The sequence below is a fragment of the Rhinolophus ferrumequinum genome, chromosome 22, assembly GCF_004115265.2.
Source record: "Rhinolophus ferrumequinum isolate MPI-CBG mRhiFer1 chromosome 22, mRhiFer1_v1.p, whole genome shotgun sequence".
In the NCBI taxonomy this organism is placed as follows: domain Eukaryota; kingdom Metazoa; phylum Chordata; class Mammalia; order Chiroptera; family Rhinolophidae; genus Rhinolophus; species Rhinolophus ferrumequinum.
In genome coordinates, this window is record NC_046305.1 from 30074867 (window position 1) to 30089534 (window position 14668).

At 38.8% G+C, this 14668-nt stretch overlaps 1 pseudogene; it reads right to left on the reverse strand.

Moving 5' to 3' along the window:
* Positions 1-365: 365 nt before the first annotated feature.
* LOC117015052 (Fc receptor-like protein 2) lies at positions 366-5506 on the reverse strand (annotated as a pseudogene).
* Between the last annotated feature and the right edge of the window lie 9162 nt (positions 5507-14668).

Here is a 14668-nt window from a genome sequence, read left to right on the forward strand (position 1 = left end):
TGTTCTTCTTTCCCAAAATTGCTGTGCAGTGTGACTGATTTAAAATCACTAAAGTTGTTTAATTCTATGGTTTCATAATTATTTTTCTGGAATTATGCTCCAACTCATGGTCATGAAAATATCAATGCTTTATCTTCTGAGTTGGCAGATATGTGCTAATAATAGAACATATAGGAGAGTTTTTATGACCCTGGACTAATTTAATATGAACTAATGGCGTTGTCCTGACCACATTCTAATGTAGAATGGGTAAGGGGTTCTGAAGGGGTAAGGGGCAATGGTGAATAGTAAATGAATTGGTGGTGGTAGCATAGAGAAGGCCCTCTGTGCTGAGTTAGCTAATTCTTAGCCTCCAGACCCTGCCATTACCCACCTTCGCATACTGTATCTGCATCCTCATCATGCCCACAGTCAAAAAGGTCAAACTGCTCACATTTATCCAGTGCTTCTTCTATACCATTGCACAAAGATAGATGAATAAACACAATTTGGTTCTTTTCTGCCACTGGTGGATACGACATGCCTGCAGGTTTATGGTCCGCTGTACCACAGTTCAGCTCCCAGCACACCCTGGCCACTTCCTTCATGTTCCAGCCATCATCACACACAGTGCCCCAGTGACCTTCTTGTTCCATCTCCACCTGCACTTCACAGCAGTGAAGACCATTCAGCAAGAGGATTTAAGGTGGGAGCCCAGTGTTAGAATGGTTGTTTGATGGTGGTGGAGATGTGTGGTATAGGGAGTTGGGGCTTACTGAAGTAGAGAATCACAGAGCGTTGGCTCTTTCCCACTTCATTATCATCTCTTAACAGCATCCCATCCCACCAAGGACACCCGCTCAAAGACACCTGGGAAAAGAGTCTTTGCTTTCTGATGATAAAGAAGTGTGAGGACTTATGGTTTGATTCTCATGAGCTCAAAAAGATCTTGGAAAAAGAGAAGTCTTGAACTACGTCTTTCTTAGAAATGGAGACCGATGCCTAGAATAGGGAAAGACTTTAGGTCAATTGAGTTATTGATTTTTCTTTTGAAAACTATACCAAACCCTGTGGATCACTTCACCAATCACAGGCCCATCAATTACAGTGGGTGAACACATCACAGAGTGGTTAATCTCTAATCTCTGCCTGTTTATCTTTCTTCTAGGATCTCTAGCAGAAAGGAGGAATGTAAGCCTAGAGCTGTCAGTGGCCAGCTTTGTCTGTCTAAGAATTAAGCTAATGGAGAAATCCTGAGTAAAGAGATGGTCAAAGACAGAACTCTTGAATCCAGTCACACATTAAGCCATGTCCATTCCTGACCCGTCTTGCCAACTTCACTTATTTTTTGTGAAGTTTGTATGGGATTTCTGTCATCTGCAATCAAAATTACCCATCTTACACAGTCAGTTACCAAGTTCATGGCAAAGTCCCTGCAAAAATGTAAACTTGGAATAATTATGGATAATAATGTAAATATGATTCTCAAAAATTAATAGATTGAAAAGATCGAACATATGTAAGACTTGATAGGGACTGAATACATCAAGCAACTAGCTTAATTTAATAAAAAATAAATACTGAACTTGGTATATCTAAAAGAGAAAATTCACATTATTTTCAAATTCCATATATAGCATTTACAAAAATGTTGACTATGTGTTAGCCCATAAAGAAATTCTCAGTAAGTTGCCAAAAGTAAAAATTATGCAGACCATATTCTTTGATAAACTTTAATCAAGAGTATAATTTTAAAAATCTGTAAGAAATTACTTTTTAAAAAATATTGGGTGGCTGGTTTGCTCAGTGGTCAGAGCATGGTGCTCATAACACCAAGGTCTCCAGTTCAAATCCCACATGGGCCAGTGAGCTGCACCCTCCACAACTAGATTGAAAACAATGACTTGACTTAGAGCTGAGCTGTGTCCCCCACAACTAGATTGAAAAAAACAACAACAACTTGACATGGAGCTGATGAGTCCTGGAAAAACACACTGTTCCCCAATATTCCCCAATTTTAAAAAAAGATTAAAATAAAATCTATTCATAAAAAACTGCAAGTCTCAAGTTACAAAAATGAAAATGCATATTATCCATACTTTACAAATTAAACAAATTAAAATATATGTACATCAAAACTTGTAGAACGAGATGAAAGTGGTATTTAGAAAACATAGTTTTAAATTCATTTACTAGAAAACAAATAAAGATGAAAAATGAATAAGCATTTGCTTAAGAAATTAAAGAAAGAACAACATGAAATAAATTGTAAACAAAAGAAGAAAAGACATACTGAAGATGGAAAAAGAAATAAATGAATCAGAAAACCAAAAACCAAATAGCTTTGAATACCACAACTAACATGGCTACAGTTATATAAGATGTCAGAGGGTTAGTAGCTTGGGGTAGGGGGGTTATTACTTTGTGAAGGGTGTTAATGTCTAAGTATTATGTTGCTTTGTACACCTAAAACTAATTTAAAAAAATAACTAACTCTGACTCTTTAAAAAGAGCAATAAAATAGACAAACCTCTGGCAAATCTTATTAAGAAATTCTAAGAGATCACACAAACAAATCAGAAATGTGAAGAGAACATAACCACAAATATGAAAGCTGTTTAAAAATTTAATAATACTACAGCCAACCTTATGTGATAAACTTGAAAATCTAGATAAAATTCCCAAATTTTGTGGTAAAACATTCAAATTATCTTAACAAAGGATAGAAAATTTGAAAAGACTAATGAAAAAGATTTGCAAATAGAGGTAAAAATCTACCAGGCTCGGAAAATTGTTTGGCCTTGTTCCAAAGTCTTTCAAGTAGCAGATAATTCCAATATTATTTTAAATTTCTGCAAAGCACAGGAAATATGGAAAGCTTCTGAAATCATTCTTATGAGGCTGAACTATCTTTAGAACCAAAACTAAATGAGTATAGCTCAAAAAAGAAAACTCACCTATAAATTAAGAGGCAAATATGAAATAAAATATTAGCAAGTTGTAGCTATTATCTATGATGACATGATAACTAAGAAGGGTTTATAGCAGGAATTCAATGATTATATATTAGCAAACCTATTAATGCACTTTTCTACAATAATAAATTAAAGAAAAAATATAACCATCATGATATATTAAAATAGCTTTTAATATATTTTTATATATTAAAATAGAACGCAGTTTCTTGATTCTGGTAGCTATACCCTAAATTTCCATCTTTGTACCTATTAGCTGTGTGACTTGGGCAAATGACTCCATTTAAACTTCATTTATTCATTTGTAAAATGAGAGTTGTCATGGAGATTAAATGGGCTAATCCTAGTAAAGTTTTGAATTCCAGAAGCTGGTTTGTTCATGTTTTTTTCTACATTTTTATTAACTATTTATGAAGCTTAGTTGCACCTTCTTGCTCACTGTGAGCTCTGAGTGTTCAAGGATCTTTCCTTATTTTTCTCAGGGGTGTCTCCCTCCTCTATCCAGGCCTCACTTGCCCCACTCCCAATGCTAGCTTAATCCCAGTACATTGCCCTACAAATGTACCTATTTCACACATATCTGATAATGTAAAGTGAAAGGGAAACAGGAAGGGGAAGTGGTAGGCTAGTGACTCTGTTATTAAGACAAATGAAAAGGAAAACCTGGAAGAGTAGATGGACTCTCTAGTTTAACTCTGATTTCCTGTGGGACACGAATATCCAGTGGAAAGGACACATAAGCCATTGCTTGGCAAGATTGCAATTGGTCCTCTGGAAGGAAACATTGGACATGTTCTACTTGTGATGTTGAGTGCCACCATCTTACTGCACTGGGCCACCAGGCCATTGTCAGCCTCACAGGAGTAGTTCCTAGAATGCTCTGTGGTCAGAGAGAGGTTGAAGGACACTCCTCCTCCAAAAGGCACTGAGATGTTCCCCAGGGGGATATTTTCATGATAAAATCAGTATGGAATGGGGGGATGAGGGGAGGAAGATGCGCTCTTGTTTTCACAGTGAAGACAATGTCCCCAGTGAAGACCTGGACCCCTGGAGCCCTGATGGTGAGGAAAGGATGTGACACTGGAACTGACAGAGGCAGTAAGGCCCATTAAAGAGGGTACCTTCTGGTGGTACAGACATATAGTCCACCATATCCTCACTTAGTCTTCTCACGGTATCTCTCCAGACCCATAGATTCTTTCCCATTGTAGTACCTCTGAATCTAATGCTGCAGAGACAGTTCCAGCAGAGCTTTGATGACTCTGGTGAAGAATTCTGGAGAATACGGTCATACCATGTAACCTGCCTTGTGTTTCCCCTTGTCATCCTCCTTTAATTCCTCTGCTAATGTTGCATTGTCACCACCACCACCATCATTGCAATGACAATCCTACCACGTTCTTTCTTAACGGCTTCACGGCCCTGTTCCTTGTCATTCTTGGAACATCTTCACTGCCACACAAAAAAACTGACCCTCACTGGGAATTGCTGGCTAATTAAGAGAGTGCTACTTGGTTCTCACAGTGATGTTCATTGTCTCACTCTGGATGAGGTCATGGCTATTGTCAGCTGTACAGTAGTATCCCCCAGCATGGCTCTCTCTGATAACAAGGATCTCCAGCTCTGATCACTGGGAACGCTGACGTTTCCTCCCCAGACTCTCCTTCATGTCTTCTCTGTGCCAGGAGAATGTGGTTTCCCCTGTGCCTTCAGCCACAGAGAAGACAAAGACCAGCATCTTTCCTTCAGCTGCCTGGCCCCTATGGGGCTGGGTCTCCAGGAGCATTCCAGACACAGGGATTCCTGTGTGAACACAGGATGTCAGGTGAGGACCTGGTGCAGAGGCTGGTACCACCTGCTGAGTATTATGGCAGGTGGAGTTAATGGAATTAAATGTTTAGGCAGAGGAGTGTTTTTAGTGGGGAGAGAGCATGCTAAGAGGTATTAAGCAGAACCACTCTGCAACTTCATGTTTTAAAAATCTGACCTCACACTTCCTCCATGCTCATTAGCCTTCTCTAATGACCACAGTGATCTTGCTCCCTCCTGGTCTCCTGATGCACTTGGGGCAGCAAGAGTGATGGGGAAAACAGTCTGTGGAGTCCCCACCCCACTCTGCCACTTACTTGTTACATGGTCTTGGTAGGTCAATTAATCTCTCTGATCCTCAGTTTTCTTAGCGATAAATTGTGGATCATCATACCAAATTCATAGAGTTCTCATAAAGAAAAAATCAGATAAATTGCAGATGTTCAGCAATTGGTAGCTATAATTGATACCATTCTCCACTGGCATAGTTGAGATAGAAAGTATAGCAAGGTGGTTAAAAGGTCATATACTGGTGTCAGAATGCCTAGGTTCACATTCCAGTTGTGCCACTTGTATGCTGTGTTATCTTGGGCAGGTCACTTAACAGGTACTTTCAGTTTCCTCATGTGTAAAATGGAGACGATAATAGTACCTACTTTGCAGATATTATCCACACTTCAGTAGTATTTCACAAGGTTGCGGGGAGGATTGAATATAAAACTACTCTGAGCAATGCCTTGCATCTCGTAAATTTTTCCCCCCTTCATCCCCTTCCCCACTCCCCCAACTCTGGTTCAAGCTGTTGTTTCTCAGTCTAGTTGTGTAGGACACAGCTCCCTGACCTATGCTGGTCTTATGAGCCTTGCACTCCCCCTGGCTGGAGCAGTTGGTCGCCAGTCCTCAGTCGGCTGCTCACAGCAGCTCTTGACTGCTGCCGGCCACTCATGCTGGCCACCAGCCACACATGGCAGTACACAGTAGCCCATGGCAGCGCTCAGCAACCCACACCAACCTTGGGCAGCTCACAGCAGACCAGCTCCAGGGACAGCAGTTGTTCACAATCTTAGCAGTAGAGGGTGCAGCTCCCTGGCCCAGGTGGGAAATCGAAACGGTGACCTCAGTGTTAGGAGCACAGTGATCCAATCACCTGAGCCACTGGGCCGACCCTGGTAAACTTTCCTTAAGTCTTCCCCTCACCAGATATTTCTGTGCATGGGGTGGATGTGGGGGGGTTCTTCTAGAACTGAGGACAAAAGCTTTGGTTCAGGCCTCACATTTAGAAGCCTTTACTAAGAGTTGGGTATTTTTCAACAAAAAAGAAAAGAAACAATAAAGACATTGAGCCACCAGAAAACCAAAGCTAAAACGATAAGAAATCCTCATATATCAATAATCACCCTAAATATAAATGGACTGAACTCACCAATGGAAAGTCACAGAGTAATCAAAATGGCAGCATGAGGTGAGCCTCTGTAAATCTCCCCTGGAATTTACAACTAATCAAACAGCTATAACTCCACAAAGGACTCCCTGCACAGCAGACAGGCAAGACGAAGAGGCCCACTACTGAATTCACCTAAAGGTGGGCGAATCACGCGAGTTGGGGAGGAGGAAAGAGAGAAGTGCAGAGATGGAGCCGCATGGGTGCAGGACGCAGACCTAGCACAGTGCTCTAAGCTTGCTGCATCCCAGAACTACCGCAGCTGTAGGAGAGGGAAAAACTCGGACTGCTAGGGCTCTGTTTATGGCCCACAGGGCTGAGGGGATAGCATATAACACGGCTGAACCCAACGCTCACGACAGAGACTTTGGAGCAAAGACTGAGGGAAGAAGGCTGAAAACAGTGGTTTAAGTCCTCACTGCTGAGCAGAGAATGGAAGCCTTAGGGACTGAGACTAGCCCCTGCCACTCTACCCTCCCAGAGCTCACCCCGCCCCCACCTGCCCGGTGCTAGAAGCTGAACAGTAGAAGCGTCAGATCTAAAGAACAGAATATTTGCTGTTCTGAGAACTGCGGACCGTGGACACAGATTCGCAGCCCAACTAGTTCCAGCAGAGGGGAGGGAGCTGTGGAAGCTGGACTGGCTGTGGTGGTGGTCACCGCCATTGCTCTGGGCCACCTCTCACAACTCACCCTGTCCCTGGCCCCAACTATCTGTGTGGATCCCTGCAGGAGTAAACAGAACTGCTGAAATATATGGGCTCTGAATCTGGTGCAGGAAGAGCTTTGGAACTTCAAAAGCTCTCTGTATACCCACACGGAAACTGCATTCTGTGACCCAGGTGAACTATTAACAGAAGAGAAGCCCATCTCCCAGGGAATCCCCCCATTGTGTGAGAAGCTGGAATAGTGCAGAGAAAACAGCACTACCATGTGAGAGAGAGAAAAAGACTGCAGTTGGAGAGAAAACAAAACATTCTACGAACAAGTACTGGAAAACAAAAGAAAGACCTCTTCCTACCAACCTGTTGCAGAAGCCACTCCTGTAGATGTCTAGGAGGAGAAATAATAAATCAGTAATTGCCATGAATAACCAACGCAACAAGACAGCTCAGAAAGAAAATGAAAAGTCTCCAGAAAATGAACTTAAAGATATGGAAATATGTGACTTAAATGACAGAGAATTCAAGATTGCAGTTCTGAAAAAACTCAATGAGATGCAAGAAAACACAGAAAGGAAGTTTAATGAATTCAGAAACACAATCAAAGAACAACATGAGCATTTTACGAAAGAGATTGAAATTTTAAAAAAGAACCAAATAGAATTTCTGGACATTAAGAACTCAATAGAAGAAATTAAGAATGAAATAGCCAGCTTAGGTAGTAGAGTTGACCAGATGGAGGAAAGAATCAGTGGCATCGAAGATAGAAACCTGGAAATTACACGGATGGAAGAAGAAAGAGACTTGAGACTTAAAAGAAATGAAAGACTTCTACAAGAACTTTCTGACTCCATCAGAAAGAGCAATATAAGACTAATGGGCATACCAGTGGGAGAAGAAAAAGAGAAGGGAACAGAGAATATATTCAAACAAATAGTTGATGAGAACTTCCCAAACTTGTGGACAGAACTGGATCCTCAAATCCAAGAAGCAAATAGAACACCTAATTACCTCAACCCCAACAGGCCTTCTCCAAGGCACATTGTATTGAAACTGTCTAAAATCAACGACAAAGAAAGAATCCTCAAGACAGCCAGGGAAAAGAAGACGGTAACCTACAAAGGAAAACCCATTAGATTATCATCAGATTTTTCAGCGGAAACTCTACAAGCCAGGAGGGAGTGCAACCAAATATTCAAACTATTGAAAGAGAGAAATTATGAGCCAAGAATAATATATCCAGCAAAGATATCCATTAGATATGAAGGAGGAATAAAGACCTTTCCAGACATACAGAAGCTGAGGGAATTTTCTAATACACAACCTGCACTACAAGAAATACTAAAGGAGGCTATTCGACCACTATCAACAGGGACAATTTGTGGCAACCAAAACATAAAAAGGGGGAGAGTAAAGGCCTGATTCAGAATATGGGAATGGAGAAAGTAAGCGTGCTGAAGAAAATGGAATACTCAAAATATCAAGCTTTCTTTTAAATAAACTGAAGGGAAACCACTCAAAAAAAATCCAGAACTGAAATATATACTGTAATAAAGGAAGAAACAGAGGGAAACATCATAGAATACCACCACACAGAAATAATAGACAACAACAAAAAGGCAAAGAAACAATGGAGACACAGCCTTACCAGAAAACTAAAGATAGAATGAGAGGAAATCCTCACATATCAATAATCACCCTAAATATAAATGGACTGAACTCACCAATAAAAAGGCGCAGAATAGCAGATTGGGTAAAAAAAACTAAACCCAACCATATGCTGTCTCCAAGAGACACATCTCAGCTACAAGGACAAGCATAGATTCAAAGTGAAAGGGTGGAAATTGAAACTCCAAGCAAATGGTATCCAGAGATAATCAGGTGTAGCCATACTGATATCAGATGAAACAGACTTCAGGCTGAAAAAGGTAACAAGAGACAAAGATGGACATTTCATAATGGTAAAGGGGACTGTAAAACAAGAAGACATAACAGTCATCAATATTTATGCCGCCAATGAGGGAGTACCAAAATATACCAAGCAGCTACTAACAGAACTAAACGGAGAAATTGACCAAAACACAATTATGCTGGAGGACTAAAATACATCATTGACAGCTACGGATAGATCATCCAAACAGAAAATAAATAACGAAATAGGAGCCCTAAATGACACATTAGATGAAATGGACATAATTGACATATATAGAGCACTTCATCCTAAAACATCAGACTATACATTTTTTCTTAGTGTACATGGAACATTCTCAAGGATATTGGGACATAAAATCAGCCTCAGCAAATTTAAGAAGATTGAAATCATACCAAGCATATTCTCTGATTACAAGGTTTTGAAATTGGATATCAACTGCAAAAAGAAAGCAGGAAAAAACCCACAAATACATGGAGATTAAACAACATACTTTTAAAGAACGACCAGTCAAAGAAGAAATTAGAGGAGAGATCAAAAGATACATAGAAACAAATGACAATAAAAATACATCCTACCAAAATTTGGGGGATGCAGTGACAAGAGTTATAAGAGGGAAATTTATATCATTACAGGCCTATCTCAAGAAACAGGAAAAATCCCAAATAAATAACCTCATGTTACACCTTAAAGAACTCGTAAAAGAAGAACAAATGAAACCCAAGGTCAGCAGAAGAAAAGAAATAACAAAAATCAGAGCAGAACTAAATGAAATAGAGAACAAAAAGACAATAGAAAAATTAATGTGACAAAGAGCTGGTTCTTTGAAAAGATTAACAAAATTGACAAACCCTTGGCTAGACTCACTAAGATAAAATGAGAGAAGTCACTAATAAACAAAATCAGAAATGAAAAAGGGGAAGTTATCACAGATGCCACAGAAATACAAAGGATCATCCAACATTACTATGAAGGACTATATGCCACCAAATTCAATAACCTAGAAGAAATGGACAAGTTCTTAGAAACATATAGCCTTCCTAGGCTGAACCATGAAGAACTGGAAAATCTAAACAGACAGATCACCAGTAACGAAATTGAATCAGTCATCCAAAACCTTCCCAAAAGCAAAAGTCCGGGACCAGATGGCTTCACTTGTGAATTCTACCAAACCTTCAAAGAGGATCTAATACCTGTCCTGCTCAAACTCTTCCAAAAATTGAAGAAGAGACAGTACTCCCTAACTCATTTTATGAGGCCAACATTACCCTGATACCAAAACCTGGTAAGGACAACACAAAAAAATAAAACTACAGATCAATATCTCTGATGAATACAGACGCAAAATCCTAAACAAAATTATAGCAAATCGAATACAACAATGCATTAAAAAGATTATTCATCACGACCAAGTGGGGTTCATCCCTGGGGCACAAGGATGGTTCAACATCCGCAAATCCATCAATGTGATACCTCACATAAACAAAATAAAGGACAAAAATCATATGATTATATCAATTGATGCAGAAAAAGCATTTGACAAGATACAACATCCATTTATGATTAAAACACTTAATAAAATAGGTATAGAAGGAAAATACCTTAACATAATAAAGGCCATATATGACAAACCCTCAGCTAATCTCATAATTAATGCTGAAAAACTGAAGCCATTTGCTCTACGTTCAGGAACACGACAGGGATGTCCCCTATCACCTCTGCTTTTTCAATATAGTGTTGGAAGTCCTTGCCAGAGCCATTAGGCAAGAGAAAGAAATGAAAGGCATCTAAATTGGGAAAGAAGAAGTTAAATTGTCACTCTTTGCAGATGACATGATGCTATATATAGAAAACCCTAAAGACTCCATCAAAAAGTTATTAGAAACAATCAACGAATACAGTAAAGTTGATGGCTACAAAATCAACGTACAAAAGTCCATTGCATTCCTATATACTAACAATTATGTCTCAGAAAAAGAAATACAAAAAACAATTCCTTTTGCAATTGCAGCAAAAAGAATAAAATACCTAGGAATAAACTTAACGAAGGATGTGAAAGACCTGTATGCTGAAAACTATAAGAAATTTGTAAAAGAAATTGAAGAAGACACACAGAAATGGAAAGACATTCCATGCTCATGGATTGGAAGAATCAACATAGTTAAAATGGCCCATAGTTAAAATATTACCCAAAGCAATATACAGATTTAATGCAATCCCCATCAAAATCCCAATGGTATTTTTTAAAGAAATAGAACAAAAAAATCATCAGATTTGTTTGGAACCACAAAAGACCCCGAACAGCCAAAGCAATCTTAAGAAAAAAGAACAATACTGGGGGTATCACACTTCCTGACTTTAGCTTGTACTACAGGGATACAATAATCAAAACAGCATGGTATTGGCAGAAAAACAGACACATAGACCAATGGAATAGAATTGAGAACCCAGAAATAAAACCACATAAATATGGACAGACAATTTTTCACAAAGAAGTAAAAAACATACAATGGAGAAAACACAGCCTCCTCAATAAATAGTGCTGGGAGAATTGTATAGCCACGTGCAAAAGAATGAAACTGGACTGCTATCTGTCACCGTGTACCAAAATTAATTCAAAGTGGATCAAAGACTTACGCATAAGACCTGACACAATAAACTGCATAGAAGAAAACATAGGTACTAAACTTATGGACCTTGGGTTCAAAGAGCATTTTATGAATTTGACTCCAAAGGCAAGGGAAGTAAAAGCTAAAATAAATGAATGGGACTATATGAAACTTAAAAGCTTCTGCACAGGAAAAGAAACCATCGACAAAATAAAGAGGCACTCAACTGAAGGGAGAAGATTTTTGCAAACAGTGCCTCCGATAAGGGGCTAATATCCAAAATATACAAGGAACTCATGAAACTCAACAACAAAAAAACAAACAACCCAAATGAAAAATGGGCAGACGACCTGAAGAGACATTTCTCCAAAGAGGACACACAAATAGCAAATAGACATATGAAAAAATGCTCATCATCACTAATCATCAGAGAAATGCAAATAAAAACCACAATGAGCTATCACCTCACCCCTGTCAGAATGGCTATCATCAACAAGACAAATAGTTACAATTGTTGGAGAGGCTATGGAGAAAAGGAACCCTTATACACTGTTGGTGGGAATGCAGCCGTTATGGAAGGCAGTGTGGAGGTTCCTCAAAAAATTACGAATAGAATTACCGTATGACCCAGTAATCCCTCTCCTGGGTATCCACCCAAAAAAATCTGAAAACATTTATACATAAAGACATGTGTGCTCCAATGTTCATTGCAGCTTTGTTTATGGTGGCCAAGACATGGAAACAACCAAAATGTCCTTCGATAGATTAATGGATAAAGAAGTTGTGGTATATATACACAATGGAATACTATCCGGCGGTAAGAAAAGGTGATATAGGAACATTTGTGACAACATGGATGGATCTTGAGAGTATGATCCTAAGCGAAATAAGTCAGACAGAAAAAGCAGAGAACCATATGATTTCAGTGATATGTGGTATATAAACCAAAAGCAACAAAAGAACAAGACAAACAAATGAGAAACAAAAACTCACAGACGCAGAAAATAGTTTAGTGGTTATCAGAGTGTAAGGGGCGTGGGGGGTGGGAGATGAGGGTAAGGGGGATCAAATATATGGTCATGGAAGGAGAATTGACTCTGGGTGGTGAACACACAATGGGATTTATATATGATGTAATACAGAATTGTACACCTGAAATCTATGTAACTTTACTAACAATTGTCACCCCAATAAATTAAACACACACACACACACACACACACAAAGAAAAAAAAGGAGAGGAACTGGTAGACTGTTCTCTGAAAGTTTGTGCAGAACAAAGGAGAGCCAGCCACCATACTGCTCTGTGACTCAGCATTTCAGCCTTGGGCTTTTTTGGGGGCAGATTTTCAGTTTGTAACTGAGGTAGAAATTCAGGTTCAAATATCAATTTGGAATTGTAATTCATTGAGTTGAATTGCAGGGAAAAAGTTGTTCTTATAAAAAGTCTAATCCCAGGCCTGAGCCTTGGGCCATTACCCTTCAGTATAGAGAGAGGCAATGTCAGACATGGAGGAACTAAATAGAGAAAAAAACAATAATGCATGAGAGTATTTGTTTAGGCTGTCTATCCAGTTTATCCCTCTAGCCATGAGTTTATGGTGCACCAGCGCTCAGGGTGTCATCTCAAAAGAGAGACCATCTTCTCATGAGGCCTTCTAGATCCAGTCTCCAAAGTGGGATCCATAAGGAGGTGGGGAGAAAGCATTTAGAACTTCCATATTACATTAAACATTTTTTCATCTTTAAAATTTTTTGTTTTTGTATACATTTTATAATGGTCACAATATTTTAACATAAGGATTTACATCTGTATAATATGTTGGAGGTACATACTCAAATTTTTGTTCTTAATAGAGCAAAGTAATCAAATAAGTTCAGAGACAACTGCTCTATACCTTTTAGCTACTTCCCGTGCCCTAGAAGAAGGTACAACTCTACTGTGTTTCCCCAAAAATAAGACCTAGCCAGACCATCAGCTCTAATGTATGTTTTGGAGCAAAAATTAATATAAGACCTGGTATTATATTATATTATATTATATTATATTATATTATATTATATTATTACCTGATCTTATGTTAAAATAAGACTGGGTATTATATTATATTATACCTAATCTTGTATTATATTTAAATAAGACTGGGTATTATATTAATTTTTGTTCCAAAAGATGCATTAGAGCTGATGGTCTTGCTAGGTCTTATTTTCTGGGGAACACGGTATGTATGCACACATTTTACCATAATTTCAGGAAGTTCAATCGATCTTATGAGGCTGATTCTGAGACTCTTTAATGTATTAACAACACTCTTGCTTAAAATTGCATCAGATATAATGCAATTTATATTGTCAGACATAAAAGTATCAGATATATAAGTATTACTTCTCTACCCTATAATAGAATAAGTAATTTTTCAAAGGAGTGACTAAAGAAGAAAGTGTAACTTTCTAGTCTAATATGAAACCAAGTTTTCCTCTTTATTTCATTAAATAATAATAATAATGAAAAACAAGTTATGCATATGTAGTTTGCAATCCAAGTAGGGTCAAGGGACATTATTGTTTTATGCAGAGCATCTCCTTAGCTCCCTGGTTGCTTTTCTATTAAAGGAAATATGTTTTCCGTCACTGCCTCCAGTGCTTCTGGTGGGGATTTCTGAGTTCCTGTGGCCAGAGCTGAGAGAATGTTTTCTCGACAGTATATTGCGTAGTTTGCTTTCCTTTTGCAGTTACCTTCTTTCCTGTCCCAGGGCTTAATAGTAAAGAGAAAAGAATTTATTACCTTGAGAGGGTTAGGGTAGAGTCTTTCACCCATAAAGCAGGCAGGTAGCAAAGTAGAGAAGAATGTGACATTGGAGCATTTCTACCATGGCTGGGACTACGGTGAGGCATTGGCCTCTCACTCTCTTCACCCCAGTCCTGGCCCTGATCCCTGAAACCCTCAGCTAAGAGGCTGGAACAGGCAATACCTCCCTTGTCTGGAAGAGTATGTATGATTCTCAGAGACCTAAAAGAACAAAGAAAAGAATAACTCATCTGACTGGATGCTGACAGGAGCTGTGAGGGAATAGAGTTAGAGAAATTATTACAGGACCAGGACCTTTACACTTAAAAAAAAAAAAGTTGTAACTCTCTAAGAACTTTCCCAACAATTCTTTTTCCCCTTCTTGCCTTCTGTTTTTCCTTTATTCTACTCTCTCCATTTTTTATTACCTTCTCTGTCTCTTCCCTCATTGCCTCAAGTTTTTTCCCCATTTTTTT